The 7,355-nt window shown below is 35.8% G+C and overlaps 1 pseudogene; it reads left to right on the forward strand.

The window, feature by feature from the left end:
• Nucleotides 1–6,313: 6,313 nt before the first annotated feature.
• LOC148012737 (uncharacterized) lies at nt 6,314–7,030 on the forward strand (annotated as a pseudogene).
• Nucleotides 7,031–7,355: the final 325 nt, after the last annotated feature.

A 7,355-nucleotide genomic window follows, 5' to 3' on the forward strand; every position in this document is an offset into this window, starting at 1 on the left:
TACAATAATTACAAATACTCAATATAATTTTTCCATAGGATGTAATTTGATCTTCTGACAACACATATCATGATCTTTCATAAATCTATAGATTAGACCATATGGTCAAAAAAATTCTTACAGTATAAGAAGTACTTTTTGTTATTTTATTCAATAAAATCTGAGATTTGGCCATGAGGTCAAATCTTTTCTTATAATATAAGATGTAATTTATGTTATTTTTCCCAATATACTATGAGATTTTGCAATGCGGCCAAATCTTCTCCTTAAGCTACCTCTTGGCCAAAATAAGGACTCTTGTAGTATCACAATATCTTGCAACAAATCAACCACTTTGTTCATTTAACTACAAGAATGACATTTCACCATTTGGTCAAATGCTTTCTTATATTATCAACCCTTACTTACTTCCAAAAGAAAATGTTAGTTTCTACTTAGAATTTCTTACTTTCTATAATTTGGCCATGTGGTCAAATCTTGTCTTGCAATAAATAAACCACTTTTTTGGAAATTGATCCTCAAAAGTTAAGACTAAATCTATGGTGAGTTCGATCACACAAATTTTGGGTATGCTAGATTTGGCTCTATGGAAAAATGTTCTAAGAAAAACATCTTCTATATTATCTCCAAAAAGGAAGACCATGTTCTACTTGGAACTCATTGATTACCTACTATATTTATAAGAAGTTTCACCATGTGGTCAAAACTTGTTGCGCAACAAACAAACCACTTTGTTTCCATAAACCATCTCTTTTATTTTAATTTTTCATAACTTCCTATCTATATGTTCATATATAAATATCATATCATTTTGCCACAAATTAGCCACTTTTTCCATTCCACTACAAAATAAAAATTGGCCATATGGTCAAATCTTTCAATTTGTTATCAATGCTAGCATCCAAGAATCCCCTATTCTTGTTTCGTTCAGCCATATGATCAAATCTAATCTCATACATCTTGCAAACCATGTGACTACTTTTTCATTCCACTATAAAACTATATTTGGCTATATAGTCAAATCCAATTTCACAACATGTTGCAACAAATGAATCACTTTCTTCATATGGTTATTAAACTAGATTTGGCCATATGGTTAAAACCAGTTCATAGAAATCATCTTATCTTGTAGGTTTCACAATGAGGTTAAATCTTCACCTTTCAACTATTTTTCACATTACCTTATATTGATATCTATGGGATTTGCTACATAGCCATATTTGTTTATATGTGAATCTCATATCACAATAGACCGCATCCTCTCTTTAACTAGCCTTTTAAAACCCTATGGTAAAAAACTATGGCAAAGTTTCTAATCCTATAGATAAGTCTTATGACTAAATAGGATTTGACCACATGCCTAAAACCATAGACAACGTTTCTACAATATCGCTCCTTTCAAGAGAAACTTACATGTCCACTAATTAAAATGTTACTTTGGGCCAAATGGAGTCATGAGATTGCTACATAACCACATTGATATATGGGTGGATCTCATATTGGACTAAATCTCATTCTTTGATTAAATAGGATTTGACCACATGGCCAAAAATCTTAGCAAAGTTCCTAGAGTATGATCCTTGCATAGGAAACTTACATGGAGAAGAAATCCAATGTTAACTGAGTGACAAAATCATCTATGACATTTTCTACATAACCACAATGATTTTTCACTATATCTCATACCACACTCACACTCAACATTTCATTATCGCTTGACCATTTGGTTAAGCCCATGGTCAAGTCTCACTATTAATAGAATTTGATCTTCTACCAAAGACCATGGCAAAGTTTTTACTATATGATTCTTCCAAGAGAAACATAATTAATGCTAACTTAGGGCCACAATAATCCATGAGATTTGATACATAAGCACATATATTTATGGTTGGATCTCATACTACACTTAATCTCAAATTTCAATATTTCATTTTATGGATGAGTCCCTTTGGAGTACATTTATCTTGTATTTCGTAAAATCTTGTGTTGTTGTGTTTTCAATTTTCAACCTAGAAATCAGATACATTTATTTGGGTTTTGTGAATTTTGAATATTTTTAAATCCACTTTTGTCTGACAACATTTCCTCTTTGTAGAACTATTCAATGGCAAAGAAAGATAGCACATCCAAAAAGGAGACCCAAACCATTGATCAAGTTAGTGGTGATTTTGTGTACCCATGGTATGTGGATGTTTACGATAGTCAAGGAAAAAGGGCTAAAGAGTGATATTGCATTTTTTCAACAAGATGGTGTCATAGAAAAGATACTAGATAGATGTGCTGGGAAAGAGGGAATACCATGTAATCTTATTAAGATCAAGGGGAAAGATGTAGTATACAAACTTGATCCTTTGTCATTTCACTTTACCCGTATTAAAGAGGACGACAAATACTCTTTGAAAACAATGGGATGGGCCTTATTTGAGGAGGTAAAGGGCACATAAGACATTATATTAGCATTCCAAGCTATCCAAAATAGTGAGCTACTTTCCCTATCAAGAAAAGGTGATCACCCCAAAAAAAGAATGAAGCTCTAAGATAAACAAATAGACTTGAGATCTTCACCTTCTCCTCAAGAAGAAAATAATTCACCGAATTCCACAAGCTCAAAGTCAAAATCCCCTCAACAAAGTTCCTTGTCACAAGCTCTTGTTCTTAGCATGGCTGCTAACACTACTGAGAATGATTCCATTTTACCTTCCATGTTAGAAGTTACACTGGCAAAGCCAATAATTTCTCTTAAGGTTAAGGGAGTAGAAAGAACATTTGATTTTCTTGAGATAGTTAAGAAGAAGGGAAAGAAGAAAGAATCATAATTTCACATGTTTGAAATATTCTTTTCATTTGGTCCAACGCCACAATTTCCTATTCTTGTTGATAGGTATTATGAGGCACCTCTTTTGTATGCTTATAGGTCATTATGTTGGGATTATGTAGAGAATCTAACAACGTCTTTCATAAAGAATTCCATGAATCTAGCAGTAGTAGCACATCTTGTGCATTTTTTACAAGACAATAATGAGAAGAGACCCATGCATCGTGGTGAGGTGAATGCTAATAAGTTGGACACTTATAGTTATTGGATTATATTGGGGCTTAACTTAATTCATGCAGCAAAGATATATATTCAGAGTAATACTACATGTTGTATAGCAACCAAGCATCTATACACTACGAGAAATGTTAGAATATTAGTTCATTGTCCTACAAAAATGTGCATTGAGCTTTCACAAATGACAAATATGGAATCACATAATGTTATGAAGAATGCCCCTTATGTTGAGTAACTTCAACAATTAAGAGATCAGTGGCTAGCATCTAGTTCTCCACCAAAACCCCAACAAGGGCTTTCTAAGACAAGCTCTCAAAGAGTGTTATGGCATGTAATCACATAGAAGCTTACCTTCTCTTTTTGTGAAGATTAGTGTGATGCTCTTTCTTTTGTTCTATGCTGACTATATTGATCTTTTTTTTGCAGAGGTTTGTGGCATATATTGGAGAAAATTGTGCATCTAGAGATTGTCATATGATTGTTAGCTCCCAAGAAATATTTGATATTTGGATCAAAATCATGAAGATATACTCTAGAGGTGAGCTTATATCCCAAGAGGAGAGTTCAAGAAAAAAGAGAAGGCAATGAGAGTGGAATTTTGGTGCAAAGAAGTGCTTAAAAATAGCTAAAAATTATGAATATCAAGGGAAAAATATTCAACATCAAAGGCGGTGGCTCGATCTAGGACGATTTTAAGCACCAAAGTGCTTTAAAGGCACCCGAGCGACACTTGTTGATTTTTCATAAATTTTCAGCCAGTCGTGCAGGTTGACATGAGTTACTGGCCAATGCGGGATGCCGAGCCGGACGCCCAGGATTTTTCAGAGCTCAATTCCAAGTCCGGACGGGGAAATGGCCAAGAATTCCTCAAGATTTGAAGAGGTGGATATGAGTTGGGCCAAATGGTAAGTGATCCTTGGGGTCTTGGGAGGCATTTTATGCCACACAAAATCATGGCATGAAGAAGGAGGCAAAAAACGTGAAGGAAAAGAGGAGAAGATGCACCCGAAAAATGCGCCATGAGAGGAGGAGAGGCAACTTGCCTGCTACACACAACCCATCCAACTGATCATTGGCCTTGTCTTCTTTCTCCCTGCTGGTCATATCGCCGCCTCTAGCCCGTCAAATGGTGGCCTGAATGCTGAGATAGAAATCTAGTCTTTCTCTCTCCTCCCTCTCTCTCCCCTAAAGGCAGATTCATGTGGTGAAGAGGAAGAAGAAGAACGGATGATGGATGCTTGTCCAATGAAGACCGGATTGCTCCATAGTGCAAGAAGATTGAAGATTTCTGATTGTGGACTGTCATGAGCAGTAATGGTGGCTGGAAATCAATCCTGAGATATGGCAAATAAAAACCTGCAATCCGCAGAGAACGGTAATCTCATTTTTACAAAGGAAAATGTTGTTTTTATGCAAATTTGCTTCATGAATTCTTGTTCCCATGAGATGATAATGCATTATAATGCTGTCTTCAATGTCTTTCAATTGTTTATGCTTTGAAAATCAGAAAATCATAAGTGTTGTGGATGAAATTAGTAGTGAAAAACCCGTAAATATGCAAAATATGGGGAAATTGGGTGTTTTTGAGATATAAATGGAAAATATAATAAGACACACCAACTAAATTTATGTTTTTGCTGCAAATGAACCTAAGGGCCATAGGCCACAACTCATTTTTAATTTTTAGTCATTAAATATTGCAAAAAATACAAGAAAAATAGAGAAAAATGGGGATAAATAAGGAAAAATGGATTTTGAGTGCCGCAAATCAAGGAAAAATAAGATTCATGTTTGTGGATGTATGGGGGGTCTGAAGTATGAGGTTTAGCCTCAGTTCAGCCCTACCTTTATGTTTTAGTGAGTTTCTATAGCCTTTTATGCAATGAAAAACATGGAAATAAACCCTAAACCGGTCAATAATGCACAATCTAAACTTGTGAGGGGGTAGAGTGTATGAAAAGTGTTTAAATGCTGAATGAAATGATGAAAATCTTGCTGGTTTTTATGCATACCATTTAGGTTGGTCGATATTTAAAAATTAAGGACCTAGTAGCACGAGGGTTTCTCGGTGCTAGGTTCATGCAACGCTACATACGAGCGATAGTTGAAATCATTGAAAGAAATATTTTCCACATGTGCACCAATGCTGATTTCCTTAATTGTTTGAGCACATGGACATTCAAATTTTGCATAAATCATAAAGAAATTTAAAGGGTATCAGACAATACCTCCTGGATGCATAGCAATTGCTTTCTAGAGACATGACCAACGTTGAGTGAGTAAGGTTGCCCAAGCTGGAGGCTAGGCGTTGGGTCTAGGGGAAAGTAAAGTGAGGAAGCATGGTATATCTCCTGGAAATACGCGAATCATAAAAGAGAGAGGTTTGTGTTCGTATGTTATATATGTTTAGCGATGCATCGAGGTGCCAATCCCCAAGGTGTAGGAGAGTCGCAGTGAGGTAGCGGCAGTCAGCCGTGGGAGGACCTCCTATGTTTGTACTTCGTGCTATTTGGCAATGTGCTAGGGACTCCCTCCGAAGAGTGTTAATTGGGTTAGAGTTGAAATACAAGACGTGATACAAACGCAATATGTTTAGGAAGATGATGTATGTGTCATCCACGCTCCTGGCCGTGAGGCCGTGGGGTTGTTGAGCGCATGATAGTGGTCCGGCTAGTGCATGAGCCAGTGCTGGCCCATTTTAGGTCCCATTAGGCAACCTTCTCCTACTGCATTTCATTGCATTATGGGTTTAAAGGATGGAGACACCCTTACACTACAAGAGGAGATCAATCAAGGTCATATCCTTTTTCTTGGAAACAAATGGGATAAAGAAGATATGATGGACATGGAAACAAGGGCTAAGCAAATCAAGCAAGATAGGGTCCTAAAGGAGGAATTAGTCACTCTTTTCAATGCTTCAGTTCCAGAAAGTAGCTCTATGATGAAGACTTCGGAAGAGCTTGTTGATGGTTAGGATATCAATGATAAAGTCTACACAAATATTTTAGCCATTTGCAATGATTGGCTATCAAAGAAGCTCACATGTGGAGCTGATGCAAGGTCCTTACCAAATGGAGCAAAAGATATTGTGAGCTTCCTAATTGGAAAAAAGTAAAATCCTCTTCAATCCTCCACTACTTCCCCTTGGCATGTATATATTGTCGGATGCATGTAGAAACCTTTGATCTTATACATAATGTTTACATAGATCCAAATACCATTGGGGTTGTTGTGCTAGATGCAGCACATGGGGTTGAGGGAATGAAATGGGACTTTATAAAGTTTGAAAAGGTTATATCCACTCCACTACAAATGACATGTGAACCTAAACAATTCATTTTTTTATCATTTCTTGATCGAAAGCAAATGGAAGCTTTGGAAAATACTCTTGAAAGCATTTCTTGCAAGTATCGCATGCTAGTTGGTAGTGTTGACTTCCTACCAATGGATAGAACATTTGCTTTTGGATCTATAGATTCTTTTGTGGTTTTTACACTAGTGACCATGGAGAAAAGCTTCATCAATTTTGAGCAATATATAAACAATGTCAACAAGCTTTTCATTTTGGACTTTGAAGGCTTGGACAAGGAGTGCAATGATGAAGATCTTGAAGAAGAATAAAGGATTGCGAAGGCCATTTTGACAAAGAAAATGAAAGTTATGGAAACTACAATCGAAGCATTCAATGATGCTCATGAGGTTGTATTTGATGTATATGCAAGTGGACTTGTATCTAAGGTGGCATTGGTAAATCATATGAAGACTATTGCAGTGGTTTGCAACACTCAAGAGGAAAGAGAGATTGAAGTACAATTGTGGAGGATCCATAAGAGTGCCAAATAAAATGCAAAATCCCAAGAGGTTCCTCCTGTTGAAGTTCAAGTTCTTGAAGTGCCACCCGAGGGTATAGAAGAATCAAGTCAAGATATAGCAAGTCTAATCATGAAAGAGAAATTAAAGGCTATTTTAGGTGTTTAAACTCTGTTCCTTCTCCTTTCATCAAGGAAGACACATTGATGTAATTTTGATTTTTTTCTTGAGAAGTTACTTCCATTAGCATTTGCAATATTTCTTTCTTTGGTGATATTACTTAAAGAAACTATCTTTAGTTTTTTAATTTTTTACAAAAGGTACCAAGCATGTTTGGTTTAAAAAATCTATTTAAGTAAATATTTTGCCAAAATAGTATTAAAGAGCTCATTAAATTTATCATCCTTTGTAAGGATAACTGTTTAATTGTAATCTAGTGTGTAAGAATACTTATGATAATGAAAAGTTTGAGCTAGTTATGCAAAATTTGCTT

This window comes from Lygodium microphyllum, chromosome 27 (genome assembly GCF_053477565.2).
Source record: "Lygodium microphyllum isolate KBCC chromosome 27, Lygodium_microphyllum_v1.1.10, whole genome shotgun sequence".
Taxonomy (NCBI): Eukaryota; Viridiplantae; Streptophyta; class Polypodiopsida; order Schizaeales; family Lygodiaceae; genus Lygodium; species Lygodium microphyllum.